This window comes from Callithrix jacchus, chromosome 2 (assembly GCF_049354715.1).
Source record: "Callithrix jacchus isolate 240 chromosome 2, calJac240_pri, whole genome shotgun sequence".
Lineage (NCBI taxonomy): Eukaryota > Metazoa > Chordata > Mammalia > Primates > Cebidae > Callithrix > Callithrix jacchus.
Window position 1 is genome coordinate 55,246,199 of NC_133503.1, and position 27,094 is coordinate 55,273,292.

The window sequence follows — 27,094 nt, forward strand, 5'->3', positions numbered from 1 at the left end:
AGTGTAAGAAATCCAGCAATGAGAAGTTAGATGACAGACAAGCAGAATTAGGGCATAAAGCCAGTCCTGGGCGTTGGTCCCAAGGAGGTCATTAGATTCCCCTAGCACAGGGGATTTTAGCCAAGGTAGTAGCTTGGTGGTTGCACATCATGTCAATCCTGATAGTAAAAAATATCCACAGAGGGGCATGAAAAAGCACAACACTGGGATGGCAAATTTGAGTGAGCCAGTACAAGAGAGCTGCCTAAAGGGCTGGGTATACTCTTGCCTCCTGATAGAATTTTTTTTCTTCCTTAGCAATAAAAAAGTAATGAATGGTAGCTAATTTGTCACTTGGTAATTATAGAAGGAGAAGAGAAAATGAATCATATACACAAAACTTCCCAATTTTAGGAGAATGCATTGTCAAAATGGAAGATATTCCTCAGTCTTATGATTTGTTTGTATTCTGTTTCTTTAATTGCTTTAAAATCAGATGCATAAATATTTGGGCTTTGTTGCTTAGAAAGGGGAGCTGTGTATCTTCTGCATGAAAATTGTAAGGGGATGATTTTAGGGCCTAATTTTGTATTTAGCTGTTTGTTCTATCATAGGGCCAGATTCAGTGACTCACATTTCAAAGATGAGTAGGGTGAATGCTGGTGAATAGCAAATGCATTGTACGTGTATGATCACAAACATGATATGGCCATTTTTAGAAGGGCTGTGACTCCTCTATATCAGTCTTTAACATCTGGGATTAATAGCATCTCAATTTATCTGGGTTTTAAAATATTGACCACCATCTTCAATATAGCTTGTTCCATGTGAATTTTCCAATCTTTTCCAATGGCTTAATTTCTGCATTTTATTGTTGAAATTTATGTAAGATTATCTTGCTTATGAGTATATATATATACACTGTATATATATACACATATATATACTATATATACACATATATATACTGTATATACACACATATATATATACTATATATACACACACACATATATATATACTTATATATGTATACATATATAAGTATATATATATATATACAGTGTATATATATATATATATTTCCCCCAGAAGAATTCTTTACCAAGACTCACATAAAATTACCAAATCATAAGTAGAGATAAATGGGATGCAATCTAAACATCCTTCTGACCTTAATAGCCTCTGGGTGCAAATAAGTTCACAATGGTATTTACATTTCATACACTCTGATTCTTGTTCACACCTGTTTGTGTCGTGCATCCTGCTCACTGTCAGGTTTTTTCCAGAGTCCTGGAAGTGTTTGAGCTGCTTCTCCATCAGCCACATTCCCCATGTGGTAGCCACCATATTCTACTTACTTTCCTACTTCCTGGCTCTGATATCCTCTTCTTTTGAATTCATTCGTTGGTGCCTGTCTCCTCCACTGCTACCAGAACCCACCAAGAGAATACCAAATGCTACAAAAGTGATATCTCCTAGAATTCTGAAAGTATTTCATTGTTGAGGGTTTAGATCTAAGCCATGTGGCATGAAAAAATAAAGAGGATGGGCATGCACTCCAGTCAGTGCCACTTTGTGTCACCTGGGATATATACCTGGTTTATTGTATGCTGCATCTCACAAGGTTTCTTGGGAAAACGTCCTTTTCTGCTGCCACTTGCACCCCTCTCTCTAAAGCAGTGGCCCCAATTGAGAGGCTGGAAAGCCTTTACCACATTGCCCACTCTATCTCTTGTTGAAGGATTTTGTGCATGACACTTTCCTCTTTCCAATTGCCTTTCCTTTCCTTGAATTATATTTAGATGGAAAAGATGATCAGTGACTTCACTCACTCATTCTCCACTTTGGTGGAACTGATATCTCCTTAGTTTCTAGAATTTCACAGTACTAAAGAGATGAAAAGATGCCCCACCTGGGTGAAGATAACCACAACCCAGGTGTGCTCAAGCAGCTCTACAGAATGAGTTGTAGAGGAATAAAAAGAGGCTTGTGAAACCTGAGAAAAGATAGATGCATTAACCGGCACTGCTGGTGTTTGTTACAGTGCTTCATTAGCTTTTGTTCACCTTCAGAGCATTTCTTGTGCTGGCAATAACATTGAGAAATTACACACTAACAGAGAAAATGCTTTCAACATTTTTCTTTTAACGATTTGTGCTTCCTATTGGGGCATGAACACCTTGGGTTCTGTCCAAATGGCATTCGAGAGTAGTTTCTTCAAACAGTGCCAGACTGAAGTGGCACAGCCTGCTCTGTGTGCGGCAACCACATAGTAAGTCGTTTTGTTCTAATTCATATTTTTTTGGTGGCTGTATTTTAAGCAAAAGTTGGGAGCCAGATTATTGTGTTGAATGTATGTTTTCCTCATTACATGGCCTTTATTTTATTCACTTAAATTTTCTTTGGAAGCCAGTGTGATAGCCAATTCATCTTGGGTAGATGGCTTTCTTCCCTTCTTCCTTCTCTTCTCTTTCTTTCTTCCGAAGTGTCTTTCTTAGCTTCTTTCCATCCCAATACTCTTCTTAAATGTATATTTCTAGTTTCCTTCTTAATTACTTTTCTTTCTTTATAACTTTTTCTCTTCTAAATTTCATTTCTTCTACTCTCCTTTTATTCTTGGCATTTAAGTCTTTAGAAAGGTAACTTACTACCAATGTTGCTTCTAAAAATGTGTCCCTGTCTGAATCCATATTTTTAATCTTGTATTTCTCCCAACTTTTGCATTGTGATGTTTTTCTACAGTGGTGATATTGTCAATGTCTTTTCAAACTGCTTTCTCATTTTAAAATGATTCCTGACAATCTTTCCTACTCTTTGGTAACTCAACTTTGGATTACGCAACTCAAGGAGGTGCAGGAAAAAGGGATACCTTTTAAGCAGAAACAAGGAGGATGATGAGAGATGAGATGGGTAAAGCCTAGACAATTTCTTTCACAAAAAATGGTGGAGAAGCAGGGAATGATCACCAAGTTAACAGACAGATCAGGTATTACCTTGTCTGCAAATAACTTACATGATTTCATCTGGACGAGGGATTCCAATTGATCTGTGTGATTCCAGAGAGAAGAATATGGAAGAGAAAATTAGAAGAATATGATTAAAAAAATCAACTTTAGACCAGGATCCCATTGTTCCAAGGCAAGCCTCCTTTGCTGAACCGTTTAAGGAATTCCACTTAACATCAACCTCTTGCCAGTCTGACCATTCATAGCACTAGTTATCTAATCCTTAAATCTTTGCTGTTGAGCATATTCAATTAAACACTAAATATATATTATCCTTCTTGTTATTTAATTACTTTATATTTCTAGTTTCTGTTTTTAAATTATGATTACCTTGAGAGTCAGAAAATTGTCATTCTCTTTTTCAGACCATGGCAGACAAAACTTGTACTCATTATATTGAATTATATTTGAAGTAGGTTTCTTTTTTTAAAAAAAAAGATCTAAAATTATAATGATGTGGAAATGTGGCTGATTTTGGCAGGCATGGCCTGATATAAGTGGAAGATTTCTACATAGTCTGTGCTCATCTTGCAAAATTCTGAAGCAGAAATTTCAAGATCATGGAAACAGTTTCCCTGACGCTAACCTTTATTAGTCCCATGAGCATAGGTTAGAAATCTCAACCCAAAGCTGTTTATGAGACGTTGTTGATAAGCTCTCATTGAGCATAAAACACATAAAGTGTTACAGTTAGAATGTCGTCCCTTTGGGATCACTGATCCAATGGCCTTATTTTATAAATGAGAAAATCAAGGTTCAGGGACATAAGCAACTTGCCCAAAGTCTCAGTGCTAGTGAATGGAAGAAACCTTAAACTTCGATCTTCTCACGCCTTTCACAGTGTTGTATCTTGAGTTGTTATTGTGGTTTTTAGGTGTGCCATGAGCCTGTCACTGGTTTGCCATCAAATGTTGATGAAGTTGTGAATGTGTGTAAGAAACGAGACCATATACTGTCATCACAATAGAATCCAGCACTGGATTGCCTTCCAGCATCTAGTATTACTGTAATACTCTGACAAAGTGCTTATATCCATTTAACAAATAACTTTGTTCATGCCTACTGTGTGCCAGGTGCTAGGTCAGATGCTGAGCACCAAGTGCTCTAGATGGCACTGAGGTGTGTCTCTTGGCTCCTACCTCAGCCAACACTAGCAGTGTAATACGGTCTATTTAATTCAGCATCCCATATGATAGATAGCCTTGCCACAGTGATATCTGTATCCTTGATCACAGGCAATAAAGAACAATGAACATGATAATTCAATGGCTAACCTATTTTCTGCTGTATACCTTTATGTATAATAAACACATTTTTCAAAACACCTCCAAACTTCCTACTTTAAAAGCATATATTAAGTTCCTATAAGTATGCTTCAACAGATTCCAGTACATGACAATTCATTTATTGGAGAGAAAGTGTTCTTAGTGACTTCACATAATTTGTTCCTTATAAAAGGTAAAAGGAATTTCTATACTCTCAGTGGTAATACCTGGCAGTGAACATGATTAACAATTCACTTGGCTTACCAGCTTTGAAATCATGCAAATCTTGGCAAACTTTTAGTCTGAAGGAATTTGTATTATTTAAAATTTTTGAACCCTGGATATGTATTACAACATTCATTAAAATTTGCATAATTCAAAGTTATGTAAAATTAGACCACAGTATACTCCCAGGAGTGTGATGAACAAAATAATTTTATGACCTTTTAGCATGTGGTTTAAACATTTGGGAGAAATAGAAGATGCAATCCCTGCTCTTAAATAGTGTCAACTCAGTTGGAAAAATAAAAGGGTTACATATAAAGCATGTGAAAACTACCCAAAGAAGTGCTTCTCAGCCTTTTGCTCATTGTCAGCCCAGCAAGGAGACTTTTGAGACATTTTTTCCTGATAGTCCCAAACCTCAGGAAATTTTTATTCCTCACATGTACTGTATAGCTGTTTATGCACTTTATGTGTGTCTATGCTTCATATACAATTAGAGTAAGGTTTTTCATCCCCCCAGTAAGTCATTTTCATCCCTTTAGGGTGACGTTTTCCCCACTGAAAATTCGTGGTTTAAAGAAATCAATGACTAAATATATAATGATAAAACTGAAAGACAGATGAAGGCCTTAGAATACTAGAGACAGGCCCTAGAATAGTAGAGACAGGGTCTAAAAGAAAAAATACAAATTGGTGGCTACTGAATGCAGGATGAAATCCATAATATCAAAATTAATCAATGTTTAGTTAAATGTCTAAAAAACATAATGTTGTATCAATCTCATGTATTGTTTCACTTTATACTCTTAAAATTTGGTTTCCATTTGAAAACAATTTGTGGTTTAGGTTTTTCTCACTTGTGAATAATCCCTGAGCAAGACCCACATTCTCAGACAATCATAGCCAGTCATATATTAAATGAGTTACTCATCACCAAAGAGGTTCAAAACCTGAATTATTTGAAATATTTCAAAAATTTTACAACAAAAAACCTATATTTGAATTGGCATACGAGTACATTTTAAATGTGTGACGTTATGTCACATAGCACTACCAAATGTAGGCTTGGGAAAGATTCCTGATGAAAGTGAAATCTGAGTCACTTCTTGACTGCCCAATGGGTATGATGCACCAAAATTGGTGTGTGAAAGAGGGGGGGGGTAGGAGAAAATTCAGAAAGCAAGTAGCTTCCTTTTGAAGTTAAGCAGTAGGTGTCTTCATAGATATGTAGGAGAAAAATAACTTACAGAATTAATTATCTTTACTTAAGCAGCCATTTTTACAACCACCAGAGGCCATATGTTCATTGTACAAATTGAATTCTTAGCAAGAATGAAACACAAACATTCACACATAGACCCAAGGTGCAAGCAAAGAAAGTAAGTAATGTTTGTTGCAATTTCATAGCAGAATCCTGTTATTTCCCATGAGGCTTGTTGTAGATGTTTTTCATTAAGAGAGTTTTAAGGACAAGTGAAAAATTTAATGATTTGTAGCAAAACATAAAAAAACAGGAAAGGCGGTGGCTCACGCCTGTAATCCCAGCACTTTGGGAGGCCGAGGCGGGTAGATCTCGAGGTCAAGAGATTGAGACCATCCTGGTCAACATGGTGAAACCCCGTCTCTACTAAAAATGCAAAAAATTAGCTGGGCATGGTGGCACATGCCTGTAATCCCAGCTACTCAGGAGGCTGAGGCAGGAGAATTGCCTGAACCCAGAAGGTGTAGGTTGCGGTGAGCCAAGATCATGCCATTGCACTCCAGCCTGGGTAACAAGAGTGAAACTCCGTCTCAAAAAAAAAAAAAAGAAAGAAAAGAAAAACTAGGAAAGATAGCTGTACTATAATTTCTTGGAGAAATAACTACTCTTGGGTTTATTCTGCTTACATTTTAGTGGATACATTTAGGGTTTCTTTGAAAGTTCTTAAAATTAATGAACTATTATTTTTTAAACCATTTGACATGAGGTTTTTAATCTTGAGTTTTCACCATAGGTTGCCCCAGCATCCTGGTCCTCATGGCCTAGGGTAGTCTTGTTTTTGGTATTTGATAATCAAGGCTGTGTGATGGGGGTCACTGTCCCAAATTGCACCCATATTTAATGTGAACATCAGATCTGTATTGATCTTCATTTTTCCAGCCTGATTTTATGCTACTTTTAAGTTGCTCCTTAGGAGAACTCAGATACAAAATATAGCTCAGATACAAAACATGCATAGTTTTTGATAAAAGTCTCAGAAATATGTCAGATTGTGCTATGGTTATTTTTCAAGTTTACAGTCATAGACTCTCAAAGAAAAGTTTAAATTAGAGTGATACTAACAGTAACAACTATGGGACATTCAAAGTTTTTCAAAATTCTTTCAGTGTAGTTACTTCTTGTGCTTCTCACAAATGTCTACTGAAGTGACAAGAGCAAGGAATGCTATGTGCATTCCAGACCCAGTGAAAGATGAGGCCTGAGATGAAGCCACTTGCCTAAAATTACCCAGCTGGACTAGCACTTGGCTTTCTTCTAATTGCTTTTGCTTAAACTGTGACTTTCTTGCTGTCCTATAATTTCTCCCTGTCTTGTTAAAAAAATATAACTGTAGAGCATTTCCAAGTCTGATACAATGAAAGTGAAACTAATCCTTATGCATCAAAGACTGCCTGCATTTGAATTTTTTATTTTGGCCCTAACTTTCTCTTCTGACCCCCAGATATGCACCACTCTTAAGTTTCCAGTGATCTTTGGTTGTACTTCTCACCTCTGACTCCATTTGGTCAGGGCCAAATGGAAAGCATTTTCACTTACTACTACCTGAAAAGGATTACATTGACTCCACGCAGGAGAATAGTTCGATGTATGTGAGGGCAAGCCTCTGTGGCCTCCTGTGTTAAAGGAGGTTGATGGTTCTATATTCTGACCTGATAGAACTGTGGTGAGGACTGAGTTGTTAGTTGGTTGCATGTAAAGCATCTGACATGGGATCTGGCCCAAAGTAAGTAATTTAATGGTAGCTATTCTTAGTATACATTATTGGTACTTTGAATAGTATGACTGAGTATAGCTGGGAATTGAAGATTGAGAATTAAAGAATATGTTTTAAATGGAGATAAAACATACAGCCTAGCCAACTAGAAAGTAGGCTTTTCTAGATACCAAATTTCTAGGAACTTTGCTCCCAGGAATACCAAGATGTCAGACAGAAGGACAGCTTATCAAGAGACAGCTCACCTTGCTCTCCGAGAAGAGAACCTACTCTAGTGTAAAGATGGCTGAGAGTTTCCCCCTCTACAGTGATTAGCTGAAATCTTCTGTTCCTAAAGAAGGAGTACTTATTTCTGTTTTTAAAAAACTTCCAGGGTCAGAGCTATTCTAATGTGACCGAGTGATAAGAAATTTTCAGAGCTCTTTGGCTTCTTTTAGTGGATCTGGCCACAGGAGGAAATTCCCTTGAAGCAGGAGTTAATGGTTTCATTTACCCTGTTAGGAATAACATATGTTTGTATTCTATTTTTTGGCGACATTTCTCTTGATCTCTAACTCATACTGTGCTTCCTGATCTGCAGTGCCTCAGGAAATTTGCTGGATGGCCATATTTGGCCATGGTCCAATTTCTTGTTTAGTTGATCCTTTTTAATATTTCACCTTCCTCAAAAGAAATGGAAAAAAAGATTAGCCTATGAGATTAAAATTCTGATAGGAATGTCTCTCTCATTTATACAAGAGAAAAGGAAAATGGCAATAATGGAATTCTGAAAACTAACCAATAAATGAAGATCACTAGTTAAAAAAATGGATGAAGTGATGAATCCAGGAGACTGTGGGGCTACATATATCTAGAACACCAAACTTGACCTCTCTACTTCATTATATAGTTCATGTTTTTTTCCTAATCGAAGGAGAGTAATGGGAGAGAGATGCATAGATCCAATTAGTGCCTGCCAATAGCCACTGGATTTGAATCTGATCCAGTTTTTCTCCCAGACTTCCCTTCTATGAAATCCCTAGCAGTCAATAGTTGCCTACATTTTCATGTATTATCTTCTCCCTTCTCCTCCATATGTCAGCTTCATAAAGAATATGTGTTTATGTGTATCTGCTTCTGACCTCTTTCCTGTTAGAAGCACATACTGTAAGAGGAAAAGAGAGGAAGGCTGAAAATGGTTCCTGCAAAAAGCTTCCAGGTTACTGATTGATATGCATTGTATCCACAGAGCAGTTTTCTGCTATTCCTTTTCCAGTGTGTAGAAAGCACTGGATTGACAGGCATCAAGAAAACTAAAAATAACATACAACAGAAGAGAGTAGAATTTTAGAGCTAGAAGTGGACATGAATGTTATCTATGCCAATCTTTTCTTCTTATAGACAAAGATATGCGCGTTCAAAAAGATTAAGTGCCTCCCCCAAGGTCACATTGCTAGTACATGATTGAGTTAGGACATGAACATCTGTTTTTCCACTATGGAAAATAATTATAATGCACCAGGCAGGGCCAATGATACAAAACTTCCATTCAGAGAGGGATTTGCCTCAGATGAAAGAAACTGACTTAGCCATTCTATTCGGTCTTCCACCTACTTATTCCTCTTTAATTATTATTATTAATTAGTATTTATCGATTCCTCTCTGTTGGGTAAACTGCTTCATTGCAAAAACTGGTATTATAAGCCCTCTTGGAGATTTCAAACTAAAAAAGACAAAGTAAGAAAATGCAGCTGTATGTTAAAACCTTGTTCCCCAGAACTTTGCCAGTATTCCTTTTACCTTCTAAAATAGATCATTCATCATGGCAATCCATTAAACATCAGGAACAAGACTCTTAGAAGGATGAGAAACTGGTTTTCTTCCCTTTTCCTGTTTTCTTTTCAGTATTTCTTACCTTTCTTTCATCCTTTGATTCATTTCTTCTTTCAAAAGATGGATTGATTCATTTACTGATTCAGTGAACAAATACTTGGTGAGTGCTTACTGTATGCCAGTCTTATGCTGAACACTGGAAAACAGAAAGACTCCCTCTCTTCAAGGAAACTACCATCTTGCATGGGAGGAGAGACAGGTGACAGGGTGACCACTTAGGACCTTGTGGCAATAGCAGTGTTTCTAGCCTCTCTCACTGGATGGCATATGAACAAAATGAAAATATTGCATGACACATAGTAGCACATTTGTGGTGATTTAGAACCCTGGATGAGATTATCCTCGGACAGAGGCAATGAATGGCATGGCATGCCCTGGCTGCCTCAGACACCCCATTCAGCCACCTCAGCAATGAGATGGTTAACATCTATTTCTGGCTTCCTGGTTGGGACACACTTCAATAGTCTTGAGAGAGGATGTTTTTTTCCTAAACCAGTGAAGTTGTAATAACAACAGAGAAAAGATCAATCTGGAAGCTGTTTAGGAAGTAGAATTTACAATACTTGTTGAGTAGACTGGTATGTGGGGAAGAAGTCAAGGATGAATCCCAGATATCTGACTTGAGCAACTAGAAGGATGATGGTGTGATTTACTGAGATGGTGACTATTAGTGGAGATGGAAGGAGGAGAAAGGATTTTATAGGGGAGTATGATGAGTTTTCTTCTGGTGTTGACCCTGTGATGGAGACGTTGAGCTGGGGAGTTGAATGTGGAAGATTTATTAGGGATTTCTCAAGGAGACAGTTTTATAGACTAGTGAGGAAGGGAGGAATTGGCAAAGAGAAAAACAGACCCAGTATTTAGTTGCAACTGAGATACCAACCAGTCTGACATAAAGCTCTGGATGGCACAACAGAGTCTGAAATGTGAGGTTCTTGCCTTCTTAGGCCTGCCCTTTATATTTTGATATTAACCAGTCATATGCTGTGCACTGCCTTTTGGGAGGTGGCATACTCTTGGATGGTGCAGTCATCAGAGGATGAAAGCAATGTTCAACAAGGGACACAGCTGTGAGCAGTCAGCAGCTTATGTTTCAAGTGGCTGGAGGACAGTGGGATGGCTAGGTCAGCCTCAAATAAGAAATCTGTGTGGAATCTCAGACTATTTATTACTCTGGTATGTAAAGCTATCTAGGAGGCAATTTACACTTGGATCTGGCTGGAGAGCTGAACTTGGCATTCATTGCCATGTAGAAGATAATTGAAGCAGTGGGTGTGATAACAGTGAAAAGAGAAGACAGACAAGAACGTGGCCTTGGGCAATACCAAGACTTAATGGGCAAGGTAAGGAAAAGGAGCCCAGGACAAAAACAGGGTGTTTAAAGAGGCTGGAATCTCAAGGGAGATAAGTCATAGAAGCCAAGGAAGGAGAACATATTAACAGTGTCTTGTGTTGCAGAAAGTCCTCAAAAATGTCAGTTGCATTAATTGTAATTTGATATTTCTTGGTAACAGCCAAGAGGGTAGTTGTAATTTGAGGGAGAGCAGTTTCTGTGGAGCTCTGAAGGCAGAACCAGATTTTGTTAGGTGAAAAGAAAACACAAAATGACCAAATGGGACACTATGTGTGCAGACAACTCTATTAAGAAGTTTGGCTCCTAGGGGAAGGAGATGGGGTACGGTAGAGGAAGTATACAGGATGGAAGATGTTTTGCCTTGTTTTATTTATGAAGGGAATGATTTGAACATGTATAAGTGCTGATGCAGGAGCAGCAGTTATGGGGTAGTGGGCTGAGACTCTGGAAAGAAAGGGGACAAGAAAGGGGAAGCTGAAGAGTCGGTGGGAGGCAGATTCAATACACAAATGGGATGTGAAGCCTCTGAGGATTCTAACTGCTTAAATATAGAAAGAAACCTGAACTCAGGCAAAAAGCAACACTTTCAAATATTGGCCATGTAAGATACAATAAACATTGATCAACAGACAGCATTTGAGACAAACTCTTCATAATCAGAGGCAGTGCTGAAAAATACCGACACATAGAAACCCTCTCTGTGGTCATTAGAAAATACTTACCAAACATGTTAGGCATTAAAAGGCTGTAATAAGAATGCAATCAAGGAGAGAGATCCAAGATGACCATCTACCAGCAGCTCAGGATTGCAGCTCCCAGTGAAGGTGCAGGGAGACAGTGGACGCCAGACTTCCAGATGAATTTTTGTTGCTCATGGACCAGGAGATTCCCAGCAGAAGAACTCCACGGGTCACCAGCATGACTCTTTTGGCCTGCGTGGCTGTTTTGCCAGCATCCTGGCGTGGAGGTTCTCAGTGTGGAGTATCCAGGACTGGATGCCCTTTTAGTTGGCGTTTGGAGCTCCGAGAAGGCAGAGTCACCCATTCAGCTAATTGGGAGGGGTACTGAAGCCAGGAGCCAGACTGGGAGATTCCTGGGCAGAAAAGCCCACGAATCTCAGCACTGCTGTTTCAGCTGGCACAGTCACTGCATGGGAAATTGTATAGATCCCAGTGCCTTTTCAGTGGGCAACTGGGGCATCTGGGAGAGAATTGACTATTCAATTAGGAAAATAAAAATAGGGGGCTCCGAGGTGGGGAGCCAGGAGATCGGGCTCGGCTGGTCCCACCCCCACAAAAAAACAGCAATTGGAAACACTGATGGTTGAGAGTTTCACAGCAAGCACAGCTGAACCCAGGAAGGTCCAGCTCTGTGAGGGAGGGGAAACACTGAAGGAAAAAAAAAAAAAAAAAAAAACAGAAATAACATCATTGCCAATAAACTGGGCATCCACTCAGAGATCCAATCTGAAAGTCAGCAATTACAAAGATGACAGGTGGATAAATCCACAAAGATGGGAAGAAACCAGCACAGAAAGGCTGAGAACATCTAAAATCAGAATGCCTCTCCTTCTACAGGGGATCACAGCTCCTCATCAGCAAGGGAACAAGGCCTGATGGAGAATGAGTGTGATGAATTGTCAGAATCAGGCTTCAGAAGATGGATAATAAGAAACCTCTGTGAGCTACAAGAACATGTTCTAACCCAATGCAAGGAAACTAAGAACCTTGAAAAAACGTTTGACGAAATGCTAATGAGAATAGACAATTTAGAGAGGAATATAAGTGAATTAATGGAGCTGAAAAACACAACATGAGAACTTCATGAAGTATGCACAAGTTTTAACAGTCGAAATGATCAAGCAGAAGAAAGGATATCAGAGGTTGAAGACCAAGTCATTGAAATAAAACGAGAAGACAAGATTAGAGAAAAAGGGATAAAAAGGAATGAGCAAAGTCTCCAAGAAATATGAGACTATGTGAAAAGACCTAATCTGCATTTGATAGGTGTACCTGAATGTGATGAAGAGAATGAATTCAAGCTGAAAATACTCTTCAGGATATTATCCAGGAAAACTTTCCCAACTTGCAAGGCAGGACAATATTCAACTCCAAGTAATACAGAGAACACCACAAAGATATTCCTCAAGAAGAGCAACCCCAAGGCACATAATCATCAGATTCACCAGGGTTGAAATGAAGGAGAAAATGCTAAGGGCAGCCAGAGAGAAAAGCCAGGTTACCCACAAAAGGAAGCCTGTCAGACTCACAACAGATCTCTCAGCAGAAAGCCTGCAAGCCAGAAGAGAGTGGGGACCAATATTCAATATCCTTAAAGAAAAGAACTTTCAACCCAGAATTTCATATCCAGCCAAACTAAGCTTCTTAAGTGAAGGAAAAATAAAATCTTTTGTGAACAAGCAAGTACTTAGGATTTCATCACCACCAGGCCTGCTTTACAAGAGCTTCTGAAAGAAGCACTACACATAGAAAGGAACAACCAGTATCAGCCGTTCCAAAAATATACCAAAAAGTAAAGAGCATCAACATAATGAAGAATTTACATGAACTAATGGGAAAAACAGCCAGCTAGTATCAAATGGCAGTATTAAACTCACATGTATTATTATTAATCCTGTATTTAAATTGACTAAATCCCCTAATCAAAAGACACAGACAGGCAAATTGGATAAAGCCAAAACCCATCAGTATGCTGCATCCAGACCAATCTCATATGCAAGTATACACAAAGCTGAAAACAAAGGGATGGAGGAAGATTTACCAACCAAATGAAGAGCAAAAATAAATAAATAAATGTAAAGCAGGAGTTGCAATTCTCACCTCTGATAAAATAGACTTTAAAGCAACAAAGATCAAAAGAGGCAAAGAAGGACATTACATAATGGTAAAAGGATCAATACAACAAGAAGAGCTAATGATCCTAAATATATACGCACCCAACACAGGAGCACTCAGATACATAAGACAAGATCTTAATGACTTATAAAGGGACTTAGACTCCCATACAGTAATAGTGGAAGGCTTTAATATCACATTGTCAATATTAGATCAATGAGGCAGAAAATTTGCAAGGATGTGCAGGACTTGAACTCAGACCCGGAATAAGTAAACTTAATAAACACTTATAGAACTCTCCATCCCAAATACACAAAATATACATTCTTCTCAGTATCTCATCATACCTACTCTAAAAGTGACTACATAATTTGAAGTAAATCATTCCTCAGCAATTGCATAGCATTTCACAGGTTTAAATGAAATATTGGTTGGCTGCTTTTTTGTTATTTTCCTCCCTTACTCCTTCCTGCCTTCATTGTTAAGCACAATTATTGGCATAAAAGAGGTTTTCAATACTCATTTTTAGACTGCGTTCTAGACTGGGCAATAAAGCAACATTCCCGTTCTCTCTCCCTCTTTCTCTTCCTCCTCCTTCCTCTCTTTAATTCTTTTTTTAATTCTTTTTTTTTCTTTCTTTCTTTCTTTTTTTTCCTTAAACCTCTAATTTCATTTAAACAGGAGCAGAATATTTTCAGTTATATTGAAGAAAACATTATTGTACTTTTTTGTTGAAAATTCACAGTATATGAAGAAGACAATAATATTTAAAAAAAAAAAAGAATGCAATCAAGCATAGCTTCTAAGTCATTTTTTGGCTAGAGTAGTTCAGTTCGTCTTTACCAGCAGGCTTTACAAACCTACTATGTGTAAGGACTAAAGACGCATACTCTGCAAAGAGTGGTAGACTTGTACTAGAGACACAGGTTTAGTTCTTGATATATATCTAGGACTTTCAGGGAAAATTAATTTCTTTTTTGAAGTAATTTTTCTTTTGAACTCAAAATCACTATTTCTAGTGTTTGAAAATACTAACTAGCTCTATGATTTTGGCAAGTGGTCAAACTTTCTGACCCTCTGTTTCTTCATCCTTAAGATGTTTGTGGATCACTAGGGTTCCATTGAATTTTAATGCTGTGTGTTTACAAGACAAGATCTTTGAGGTGACCTAGAAGGAAGAGTGTTGGCAGACATAAATTGTCTCTTGACACCATGAGACGAGATTTAGAGAAATTAAGTGACATATCAGTGTCCCATAGGTGGACAGTGAACAATGTGGCAGGGATGTGGCTGGATCCCGACCTCCCAGTCCAGTTCTTATTCCCCACGCTTGAGTTTCCATAACTGGTATGCAAAACCCTGGGTAGAATGGGAATATGCACAGCAACAGGGTAAACCTGAACTGTCTCCCTGAAGATCTTCATTTGTTTCATGTCTATGTAAAATTTAAAAAAATTTAAATTAAAAATGGCTTAAGAAAGAATAGAATGCAAATTCAAGTAAAAGTGAAAGTTCAAAGGAATTTTTTAGTTTATGGAGTTATAGTTGGTCAATATTTCTGAGTGACTTAAGAGAGGGTTTTTGTGAGTGTGTGGGTATTTTTCAGGACAACCTCTTAGGTTATTTGCCCTGACTCTGGGGACGCTTATTTCCTCTCCCCGACTAGTGTGCATATATTGGTGCAAACACTTTGAAAGTACATTAAGCCAAACTGTATTTTTAGCCCCCAAAGAAAAGTCGGAGAGAAAGAGGGCATTTGAGGTTGACTATTTCATCTGGCAAGACCAATAAATCACCAGAAGCTTCAGCCCAATCAATGCCCACTGAAAAATCTGGACATCAGGCAATGCCTCAGTGCTCCAGTGGGTAATGAACAAATGTGTACAGTGGGGAATGGATCGATTTCTTGATGAGTCCTATTAGCATAACCATACAGCATGAAATGTAGTTATTGTTTGGGACAGAACACAATACAAGCAGATGATGCTTATCACTGTTAATGGTATATATCCCTCATATGATAGAACTGTGACCTCAAGTATGGGGTTTTCACACTACACAAAGGTGAGCAAGACTATTTAATCAGGTGCTGTAGGAAAACAATAAGAGATTTGCATTTATAGATTTTGAACTTCTAGTCTTTAACTTTCTGTATGTTTTCTAAAGTGCCTAATACATGAATAAAATAATTCATGTATAATTTACCAAAAAGGGGGTATATTCTTGAATGTATTTTGTTAATGGGACACATTATCAAAAAGGTTTAGAGACAAATATCTGGATTACCTTTCTGTACTTTGAGAGTAAATTAATGGAGCCCTGTCTTTTGTCTAATACTAATGACTAAGATAAAAAGTTGTGACTCTGAATCACGAAGACTAATTTCTTATCTCAGCAAAGGAAGCTGGAAAATGGCAAAGATGGACATTTATAGTTATTTATTTCATACTCTTTACATAACAGGCTCCTTGTGAATGGATATTTCCAATTTCCACACAAGGCCTTTGGAAAAACCATCACCTAATCAATATGTTAAGGTGACAGCCACTACCAACTGAAGAATGTCATCACGTTTTCAATTAGAGTTACAGAGAAGCAAGAAAAGGAATCAAGGGAATTGGACAAATGGATGTTGCTAATGCCAGCAATATTTCTTTACCAAGAATACTTAGTATTTGTTTACTGCCTTCTAATGAACATTTTGTGTGTTTTTCTCCCCAATAGGGAGTTGTTTACCTGTTTAAACTAGTGAACTGACAATTATTTTTTCCACATATTGGCTTATATAGGTTGTAAAACACATTTGTGATATTTGACCATCATAAACACCCTGTTAGGTAAAGAGGGTCAATTTAGAGTTCCCACACTGTGGGTGTGAAAATGGAATCTTAGAGAATGAAGGATCCTCATTAGATTTAAAATAGGTCCTTAGAGTTCTTGTCTGGGGTATTTTTCAATGTCTCACACTGCAGGGAAAGAGCAATGCAGTGAAAATAATAAATAAAGTGCTCTCTGATAACACAAAAAATAGATACCTCAAATTTTATTCCACAGCAGTCTTATCTCTTTCCCTTGTCCTTCTTGTTATTGTCTTCCTTTTGATATAGAAAGAAAACATAGTTGAAAGACATCCAGAACAACTTTACAATTTTTACCCAACCCAAACATATCTAGTCATAGCAGACGTGGGAGGAAATACTTATCACTAAACGGCGAAAGAAGACAGAACAAGAACAAGGACCTGAGGGGAGATGACAGCACCTGAATTCACCAAATAGATTACTGACAGGACAGAGGAAGGGGTGTGGTCATGCTGTAGCAGGAGAACTTTTGTCACAATGGATCATCAGCCCTGTGACACCTGTTTCTTCTCTTAAACAGCTTTAAACAGGCCGGCACTGAATGCTTAGCTAGAGAGAGGCCCATGGAAGGATAGCCCAGAAATGGTCTTTGATCTTAGAATGTGGTATGTACTTGGGTAGATAAAACATGAAAATGGGAAACAGGCAGCAAATCAACAAAGACAACGCAGAAGAGTGGAATTAATCGTAAGTTTGGAGTTAAAAGAATTTGGTTTCAAACAATAGTAGTTATGCACCTTGCTAATAATTGAGAATCTGAGAATGTGCCCTTCTGCCTTTGGGGTCTCTGTATGTCCTTAGGTAAAAGGAAGAGACTGAACTGGGGTCTCCGGATTTTCTTTTAGCACTATTTTCATGACTTGTTTGTTAGTAAACATACATCAGCTGTACAGGTGCAAATGTTAAGGAAATGCAAATAAGAGAATGTTTTATCTCTAGGAGAACGTTTGTAAAATGCTGATTTGTGTCGTGTACCTTCCTATGTATACTGCAGCCACTGAAAAGAAGATTTGAGGACCAATGGATCTCTGAAATTAGATTTCAGGACCTTGCAAATAGCCTGGAATTGGCAAGGATTTAATGAATCCAGGGGTGGAATTGTGCTAATCTGTGACTGAATTTTTATTACCCCTTAGCAAAACGAGGAAATTAAGAATTTGTAAAAGTGAAACCCAAATTCGTTAATATTCTTAGATTATTTCCCACCTGCATTGGCACTAAAATATCATTTCCCTTATAAAATGATGGTGATAGTAAAAGCAATACTACTGATAATAAATACATAGATATATGAATCTTCTTTCTTGGAAAATAAAGTGCAACCTACTTTATTTACTGAACTCCTTTTATGGGGCTAAGAACTTCCTGATGAATTTCCTTTCATTGCTTTTGATTGAGGGAGTAAGCTTTTCTGATATATTAGTTTCCTCAAGCTGCCATAGCGTAGTACCACATATTGGGTGGCTTAAAACAACAGAAATGTACTCTCTCACAGTTCTGGAGGTCAGACACGTGAAATGAAGGTGCCAGCCAAGGCCGCATTCTCTCTGTAGACTCTAGCGCAGGATCCTTTCTTGCCTCTTCCAGGCTCTGTGGTTATTGTCAGTCCTTGGCACTCCTTGGCTTGTGGCAGCATCACTCAAATGGGGCTCTGCCTCTGTGTTTACATGGCCATCTTCCCTCTGTGTTTCTGTGTCTTCACATGGAATTTTGTTTGTGTCCCAACTTTGTCTTTCTTTTTCTTGGTGGGGGGGCAGTGGACAGGATCTTGCTCTGTTGCCTAGGCTGTAGTGTAGTGATGTAATCATAGCTTACTGCAGCCTCAAACTCCTGGGCTCAAGGAATCCTCCCATCTCAGCCTCCTGAGTAGCTGGGACTACAAATGTGCACCACCTTGCCTGGCTAATTTTTGTTTTTTGTTTTTTGTTTTGTTTTTTTTTTTTTGTAGAGATAAGGTTTTAACATGTTGTGCAGGCTGGTCTTGAACTCCTGGCCTCAAGCGATCCACCCACCCCAGGCTTGCAAAGTGCTGAAATTACAAAAGTGAGCCACCAAACCTGGCTAATTTTTTTTATGTTTTGTAGAGACAGGGTCTCACTGTATTGACCATGCTGGTCTCAAACTCCTGGCCTCAAGTGATCTTCCTGTTTCGGCCTACCAAAATCCTGGAATTATAAAAGTGAGCCACTATGCCTGGCCCTCAACTTTCATCTGTTAGTAAGGATACCAGTCACTGGACTGTGGCCTACCGTAATTCAATTTGATTTTATCTTGACTGCTTAAATCCACAAAGACCTTATTTCCAAATAAGGTTTTGGGTGGGTGGAAATTTTTGAGATACTGTTCAACCCAGTATTTCTAGCATGAAAGATTCTTTGCAAGTTTGTTGCTTTCAGTCTCTTATGCCTCATCTTACAACCACTGCATTCCATTCACCCTGTGTTTGTGCCACATGTGACTGTTCAGTGTGAATGCAAGGCGAACTTTTGGTTCCTAATATGGTGCTCTTGAAACATAGCAAAGATTGAACTAAGAAATACTTTAGCAAAAGAATGGTAATGAAGCTTAATAAGCTTGTTCAAAGAATTAAAAGAGAAACACATATCTTGTTTAATTATATTAGTGGAATAAATATATAAAGTAAAAGGATATATTTTTTTCTAAAAAATTAAAATTGAAGATATCCTTTGTGGTCCAATAATTCCTTTTGATAATCAATTCCAAGGAAAGAAATTAAGCAAATAGAAAATAATTTGTGTGTAAACATGTTTCTTGTGAAATTGTTTTCAACAGCAAAAACATTGCAAACAGGAAATATTCCATGGTGGGGAATGTTAAAATAAATTGAGGTATGTACATTTCTGTATCCATTAAAATGTATGCCTACCAAAATTTTATTTTTAAAAAAAAATACAGTAATGGTGGGAAGAAATATACAATAAAATTTCAAATGAAAACACTAGAAGTAAAACCATAAACAGCATGATCCCGATCATTAAAGCAGTAGTTCTTAACTATTCACTAGGGTGATTTTCCCCTCAGAGTGATTTCTTGGCAATGGTCAGAAACACTTTTGGTTTCTACAGTTGGGAAAATGTGCTTCTGGCATCTAGTGGACGAAGATCAGCGATGCTGCTAAATGTTCTCCAATCACAGGGCAGCTCTCCATGACAAAGAATTATCCAGTCCAAAATGTCAATATTGCTACTGGTGAGAATACTTGATATCAAACATACAGCTGCTTTATCTTTATATTTATTTCTGTGCCTCATCTTAGAAATATAATATTATCTATTTCTAAGGATTATGGAGATGGTTAAATTAGTTGATATAAATAAAGCACTAGAATAATGACTGGAGAATAGTTAATCATTCAATAAGTTTTAGTTATTGTGAGCTATTACCTGTGTTACAGTGCAAAGAGCTGAAATGCACTGGATGTGATGGTGATTACATCATAGGTACTGTCAGTGCCTTCCAGTCAAAGACAACTGGAAAATACCTATAGTTGAACAAGTTGGAACTGAGGAGGACAGACACTATGGAGAGCTATAGGGTGGTGTCTCAGCAAGAGGGAGTTAAAAAGGACCTGTTTTAGGGTTTGGGCTTTGCTTGGGTGACGGTGGAGGGGTATAAAGAAGCAGGGATTCGCTCTAGATTGCATGCTATAGGAAAATGGGAGCAGTTCTATGATTAGGTATCTTAATACTCTTATTTATAGGAAGGGCACACTAGAGTGAATATAAAGTGATAATTGGTAAAGAAGTAGCAGTCTTGCATTTTGTCTGAGAGAGGGGGTGTTTAATATTTTGTGGGAGGCACAATGACCTTGTCACTGTTTGTACTTAAATAAAACCATGAAGTGTCATGGTCTCAGAATAATCTTTGAAGCTTTTGTTTTGTAAGATGGTTTATGTCCAACAAGAGAATAACATGGTCAGTTGTGAGTGGCATACCAACTTCTGAATGTCAGAGGCTGCTCTTTCTTTCCTTCTCAGTACTTTTAGTTTTCTTAACACTTTTTTTAATAGTTTCTAATTTTTCTACTTTGAACTTGTATTATTTTTGTAATTAGAAAAAATTGCATACTAACTGAAAGATAATAAAAGGCCTGCTCATAGGAAAACATGTCAGGTCTACAGAATGAATGAAATCTCATATTTGTAAAATAGGCTTAAGAAGATAACTATAAATAATTTGCACTCTTCCAAATAATATTCGATGATCCTTGCCATTGATGAACTTAGGTAAATAGAAGGGAGGTAGCTATTTTTTGCTGCCCCACTTCCTAGGTGACTCTCTCTTCAATATAGAAATTGTTAGGAAAGGTCCTTTGTAGTCATAGATTTTTAAATGAATTACACAGGTAGATATTGAGTTGCTTCTTCAGAGGAGGATATTACGTTTGGATGGCATTATGTATCAATCAATTGAATCTTCATTTATAGCAAACTAAATGTGGCTTATCTTTATTCTTTTTTAAAAAAGTGAAAAAGGCCAAGCATGGTGGCTCATGCCTGTAATCCCAGCACTTTGGCAGATCAGGGCGGGTGTATTATGAGGTCAGGAGATGGAGACCATCCTTGCCAGCATGGTGAAACCCCATCTCTACTAAAAATACAGAAATTAGCTGGGTGTAGTGGTACCCATCTGTAATCCCAACTACTTGGGGGACTGAGGCAGGAGAATCACTTGAACCGGGGAGGTAGAGATTACAGTAAGCCGAGAGCATACCACTGCACCCAGCTTGGTGACAAAGCGAGACTGTCTCAAAAAACAAACAAACAAAAACATACAGCACGTATGAAAAAAAATGAATGTCTTTAGGATCTCACATTTAATAGCAAGCAAAGGAAACAGCTGAAAAACTGGATTTTCTCTCTTTCAAATTTTCCGGTAACATTAAGGACAAATAAATTAAGCATATCTTATGCAACAACTGAAGCAAGCATCTCCAAGGACATCTTTAAATATATATGAATTCCCTTTATATTCTGAATCCTTTTGAGATTATGTTAGGGGGTGTCTATTGAACTTTATATGTATTTTTAATTACTTTTAATCTTTATTTTTTTAATGTTGAAAGTAATATTTGCTCATTATAATACTTTCAAATAATACAGAAGGGTATAAAGTGAACAGTAAAATCTTTTCCTTTTCTAATGCTAATCCCTAGAATAATGACCTTCTAATTCTAATCTAATTCTAATTTGTTACAGGATTTAGCGAATTTTTTGTTTTTAATCATGGAGAATAATTTACTCTCATACTTGAAATACTGACCTGAAGTCTGACATGTTCTGTGAGGCTGAAATGGTGCCTGATTATTCCCTTCAATGGATCATCTCCAGTACCTAGCATTGTACATACTTGCTCAGTGGTTTGAATGAGGGTACAACTGCAGGAATTCCTTATCTCAGTAAATGTTTTTGTGCAAACTCAATTATTCAGGAAAGAGAATTTTAAAATTTCTTTCTATGTGTCTTGTATTATTTCTCACAGACTTGGCAATCTGACCTCATAGTTCCCATCCAAATTCCCATCTTTTTCTCCTTTGCTATTTCTCTGTTGTATTTACGCATCACATTTAGCTTCCACTCTTAAGATAGCTCAGCTCTTAGAGTAGCCTCCCTCACTGATCTATACCATCTCTCCCCACATTTTTCTGTCAGTTATCTTTCTAAAACACAAATCTGGATTCTTCCCCTCTGCAAAACTTCTGATAAGTCTCATTTTTCCAGAATGTAGTCTTGACTTTGTATCATGGCACAGACTTCAAAGCTCTTTTTAAAAAGTTAACCTCAACCTCTTTTCCTAGTTCCATTTACCCCTGCTCACTGCTCCACAGCCTTTACCATAACAATCATTCACTCAACAAGTAGCTTTTTGTGTGCCTACTATGATTCCTAATTTTGTACCATTTTCACACAACTTCCCATATTCACTGTGCATTTATCTTTACTTGTTTTGATCCCTCTTTAGAAATTCCTTTTCTCCATTCTTCATCAGAAAAAATTCTGTGTGTCCTTTAAAGCCCAAATGTCTCCTCTGTGTAAAATTTGCAGGGTCCTACAGATTGAACTCCCTGCTCTTTTGTGCTGAATAGAATTTTGCTAACACTACCAAGTGTTCTCACTTGTTTTGAGAGTATGTGGTATATATGTCTTCCCTATGCCCTTTTCAACTCTCCACCCCTCTTTCCAAAGTTAGAAAACTTCTTTAGTATAAGAAATTCTTTCATTTCTCTATTCTCTGGATTTCTCTGACAGTGTAGCCACTGTCTGATATCTAGAAACACCTCTGTACAACTAGAGTCCTTTGCACAAGAAAAACGATGACAAATTCTTCTTAGTCAATGGGGCGTGCTTATATGATGTGCAAGAAATGGAATGGATCTGATCTGAGATGAATGGATTAAACAGCTTCAACAAGTGAAGCAAAAGAAGTTTATCTAATCCATTTAGCATACTGTATTGTGCAAGCAGGATGTTTTTCCTGTGTCTGGAGGACAGCAAGAGAGGAAGAGAGTGAATTAGAAAGAAAAACACAGTAGGTTCTGTGATACTGTTGGAATATTATGGCTAGTGAGCATAATCTTTTGAGTCCCTCCTTCATTGAGTCAGTGAGCCTTGTTATCAAAGAACCGAGCAGACCTAGTTGTTCAGGCACCTGTGGAGGTCTGGAAGTAGGGTTGTATTTTAGCTCATGGATTTTTCATAATTATTAAGTTCTGTTCCATATTTATTATGTATGCTAGTCTGAAATTAACACTCTTCTCAAATATCATTACTTGGGAAAATGGAATAGATGCTCTGAACAGTTCTTTCCAATTAAAATATTTTGCAATTATCAAATATTGTTTATACCTGTAACTGTTAAGAACCACTAAAAACTTTAGGATTAAAGTATTCTTACCCTCCTTACTTGAAATGACTTTATGATGAAAGGTCACATTTGAATGGGAATGATCACAGTAATCATAATCCCTGACATTTGTATCAGGTTTTATGTTAAGCCTCATATAATCTTGTTTTGAAGTTAAGTGTTGAGAGTTACTCTTTTTCTCCTCCTTTCTTCCCGTATACTGTTGCCAAAGCACTCTGATCTTCCATAATGGTTAGGGTAACTTAACGTTTATAAATGTTGTGTGGGTCTTTTAATATGCTGATAGTATATGTTCCTAAATCGAATAATCATATGGTATTTGAAGCAAGTCACAGAGAAGGTAAATTTACCAAACATTAAAGAAAAGAAATGAAAAGCTCTTCTCATGCTTTTTAGCTTTCTTAAAGCTTTTTAAAAGCAAAAGCTTGTTGGGTTATTTTCAGTGAAAAAAACTTACTATTATATGCCTCTATATTCTGAGTTCCATGTGGGATTGTAAGAAAATTGAAAGAAGTAGCAACCATTCAAATAACTGTTTTGTTCAAAATTGCTTCAACATCTTAATGGATTATTTTTGCATTTTTAAACGTCAGAAGCACTTGTCTATGATTATATTTCAACCTAAATAGATTCAGTTACACATGCACCTTAAATATTGCAAATCCTTTGCAGTTATCTTCATTAAATGTCATTTATGCAATGCTTTTCTATAAGGATTTAAAGTTGTGGTTTTTTTGTTTGTTTGTTTTTTAAGTGCTTGGGGGCTATTGAACAAATTAAGCAATAGCTGTGTTCAATGTGTGTTTCTGTGTCCTACTAATACATGTTGTTAATTATCATAGGCAAGTATTGTTAGCATTTGGAACCTGGAATAAATTTCAGGTTAAATTAAGTCTGGAAGAATGTTAGCTATCCTTATCATTTCATCTGAAAATTAGAAAGCCCGAGTTCAGATTTGCTTTCAGTCACTTACCATCTATCTGTCTGTTGTTATGCAAGTCACCTTAGTCCATTTGGGCTGCTATAACAAAGTACCATGAAGTGGTAGCCTGTAAACTACAGTAACTTATTCCTTACAATTCTAGAGGCTGGGAAGTCCACGGCACTAGCATATTTAGTGTCTGATGGGGTTTCACTTTCTGGTTTATAAATGGTATCTTTTTCCTGTATTCTCACATTGTAGAAAGTGTGAGGATTCTCTCCCAAGTCTCAATTGTAAGGGCATTAATTCAGTTCATGAAGGCTTCACCCTCACGATCCAATCACTTCCCAATGACCTCACTTTCTAATAAACCACTTTGGGTGTTAAGATTTCAACATACGAATTTTCAGGAGAGACAAACATTCAGATCATAGCACAAGTCACTTCCTCTCCAGGCTGAACCAATGGATGAATAGCTTTGTGAGCCTGTCGTGTACTCCCACAGCACTATACTCTTTTACCTAGGACTTTGACAACTTTTAATTTATATATTTAATTGAGTAATTATTTCCTAACTGTAGACTTTCTTCCTGAATTGTTTCTTGAGGGAATACATTTTCTTGAGCTTGTATACAATGGATTGGAAGCTTGACTCTGGATATTATCTGGGCCTCTACTTATCATCCAAAGGTATTTCCCTAGGCAAATTTCGTATCAGTAGAGGTAATCACAAGAATATATATATATATATATATTTTTGTTTTTTGAGACGGAGTTTCACTCTTGTTACCCAGGCTGGAGTGCAATGGCGCGATCTCGGCTCACCGCAACCTCCGCCTCCTGGGTTCAGGCAATTCTCCTGCCTCAGCCTCCTGAGTAGCTGGGATTACAGGCACGCTCCACCATGCCCAGCTAATTTTTTGTATCTTTAGTAGAGACAGGGTTTTACCATGTTGACCAGGATGGTCTCGATATCTTGACCTCGTGATCCACCCGCCTCGGCCTCCCAAAGTGCTGGGATTACAGGCTTGAGCCACCGACAAGAAAAGTTAGCTTTGCATTCTGCATGTGACAATATTTCATGAATTACTTTGACTTGTTTTAGTTTATGGAAACTTTGATCTCCTCATCCTAAAAGTAACTGTTTTAAGGAGCTATTGTTCTAATATAATTCAGTCAATAGAGGTGTCTGATTAATCACTGACACCGGACCTTTCTTCAGATCAAAATGTTTCACCAGTGTGATGAGACATTTCGCTAATTTTAAAAATGTTTTCAATTCCCTGTTTTAAATGGTAGAAGCATTTGGTTTATCTCTTTGTATTTAATGAATTATGAACCAAGCATAGTTATCAGATGGGTCTACAACAGTTGGAAAAAGTACTTTTATTTATAAACCATCACATTGACTCATGTGCAAAAAGATGGAGACATTTAAGGTGACCACTGTGAGCGGCTGGATTTATTATTCTGTTTTTACTGGTCCCCTTCCATCCATCATACTCTTTATCTCATTATAGCATGTCAGGGCTGGAAAAGACCTTTCAGGTCCCCTGCTCCTACCTCTCCTACATTTTCATTTTGTAAATAAGGAAACAAAACCATGAAGATTAGTGAGTTGCTTTAGCCACTGTTTGAGACAGGGCTGCAACTCGAATCCAAACCTTAAAGTTCCTCTGTCAACTGGTTTTGGTCTATGAGTCCAACTTTAGTTTTTATCCCTCTTACTTTCTCTTTTCTTTAGCCATAGGGGTCTTCTTGCTTTACAAACACATCTAGCTCAGTTCTGCCCTGGGATGATAATCCTTAAGTTCTTGTCTGTCATAAACGCCTTGCCCCAGGTGTTTGCATATCTCCTGTTTTATCAGATATTAGTATCAGATAAATCCCATTCTATTTCTTTATCCTTCTTCAGTTTCTTGCTTTGGACAAACCATCAGAAACTGCAATGCTTAATTACTTGTTTATTTTTTTATTGTTACCTTGTAATATAACTCCACAGGCATACATAGAGGAGTTTGTCTTTCTTCACCATTTCTACAGCTTTTAAAACAAAGATTGGCATAATATAAATATTTCACCATTAATTGTTAAATGAATAAATTAGTGAATGAATCTCATTCTTACTGCTGAGTGCATAGTGGCCAAGTGCATAGGTTTTGGCTTAAGATGGAACTGATAGCTTTGGTGCTTCTGTGAATACACCCTTGGATAGGCAATTCAACCATTCTAAGCTGCAACATTTTTAGCTGCAAAATGGATATAAAATACATACCAACCTTGAAGGTTTGTGGGATTAAAATGGCATCATGCCCATAAAGCATTTTCCCAAGGTCTTTGTAATAAGTGTTTAATTAAAGCTTAATCGTTAATATTATTTTATCAGTCATCCCTAGATTATCTTCAGAGAAGACTGTGTCAGCTAAGGCTTATTGATTCCAAGCAACAGAACCTGTGTGAAATATCCACAGCATTAAGGAAAAGCTAAGAGCCAAGCTTAACAAGAATGGAAATGGAAATGAAACCACGATCTAGGTATCAGGAACATCAGGACACTGCCATTGGGGAGCATCGTCTCCTATTATTTTCTGTCCTTACATGGTCCTTTCAAGATTCAAATTCCAGAGAGAATAACTGATTACTTAAGCTTTGGTAGAAGTGGATGCATACCCTGATTGACAGTCCTATCAAGATAGTATCAGATGGGACAGGATGGGTTAAGCCAAATCACCAACTCATGGTAGCGAATGTTACCAGGTGCAGAGCCACATTAAGTGAGCAGCTGTCTCAGTAAAGAGTATTTGACATCTGCGTTTTTGAAAAGCAGTTGAGGATTTTTTTTCCTTGGTGAGCAGCAAGCCATGAAAATGGCCTGACTTAGTTGGCATCTTGC

General features: G+C 37.5%; 1 protein-coding gene across 3 annotated transcripts in view; it reads left to right on the forward strand.

Annotated features, from left to right (window-relative positions):
- SGCD (sarcoglycan delta) overlaps nt 1-27,094 on the forward strand; it is a 1,112,169-nt gene that overhangs the window by 223,505 nt on the left and 861,570 nt on the right. For 2 of the 3 annotated variants that reach the window (XM_054251085.2, XM_078363713.1), the window contains exon 1: nt 15,177-17,081. The exons of the other annotated variant lie outside the window; for it this stretch is intronic. The gene's annotated coding sequence lies outside the window, so the exon portion shown is untranslated. Of the gene's footprint in view, nt 1-15,176; nt 17,082-27,094 lie in introns of those variants that run through there. 3 annotated transcript variants of the gene reach the window in all.